The following is a 1,001-nucleotide window of genomic DNA, read 5'->3' on the forward strand; positions in this document are numbered from 1 at the left end:
CAGACAAAAAACCCCCCCCCCCCCCCCCCCAAGTAAGTCCAAGAAGTGCCGGGAGGACGAGCGCACCCCCCCCTCCAGGAGCTTCCCCCGAGAAGACAGGAGGCTGCAAGGCCCGGAGAGAGGGAAGGATTCCAGCAAACCGCCTTCCCGCCTCGCTTGAGGCGAAATCGGTTGTGGTTTCGCTGGGCAGGTTCCGGAGATTTTTCTCTGTCAATTACATCAGGTCTTTACTAGTAGTATTTGTCACGTTGTCATGACCGTTAATTTATAAAAAAAATGTGGTCAGAGGTGTGTTTCAAATTTTAAAAAATGATCTAACATTGTATCGCTTTGTAAATGTTTCTTTTTGAAATAAAATATATATTTTTAAAAAGGCAGGTAGCAGCAGCGGCAGCACCAAGAATAACGAGAAGAAGAACCACAAAAATAAGGATCTCAGTGGGGAAGGGGGGGGAGGGGGGAAGTAACTGCCTGGAGACCCGCGCGAAGGGCGGCGGCGGCGGCGTGTGTCTGGCCAGGGCTCTTGGAGCAAAGAAAGGCAGCCCCCCCACCCCCCCGCCCCCCCCGCGATGCTCTGCCCGGAGGCGGCAAGAGCCCCTTTCCGAGCGGGGCCGGAGGAGCAAGGCACGAAGAGGCGGGGGGGGGGGGGGGGGGGGGGGGGGGGGGGGAATCGGGGCCATCTCTCTAGTATGAGAGACCTTATATGGAATTGGTGTAGAGGGAAGGGTAATTGAACAATGACAGAGTGAGACTGATAGAGGGTTAGAGCTAGATGGGGGGGGAGTTAAACACTCCATATCTTCTTAAATAAATGGGGGGGCTTGTCTAATTACCCCTTCCCTTTACATTACCTTTATTGTTTGTCTCCACAGGCCCGTGACACTGAGACTGGGGAACTAGCAGCTATCAAGATAGTGAAACTCGATCCAGGTAAAGGAGAGAACTGGCCTCTCATCCACAGTTCCCCCCCCCCCTTTTTTGGTATTTTTTGCAATTGTTGT

The sequence above is a fragment of the Gekko japonicus genome, unplaced genomic scaffold (assembly GCF_001447785.1).
Source record: "Gekko japonicus isolate JY-2015 unplaced genomic scaffold, Gekko_japonicus_V1.1 scaffold1059, whole genome shotgun sequence".
NCBI classification, from domain to species: Eukaryota; Metazoa; Chordata; class Lepidosauria; order Squamata; family Gekkonidae; genus Gekko; species Gekko japonicus.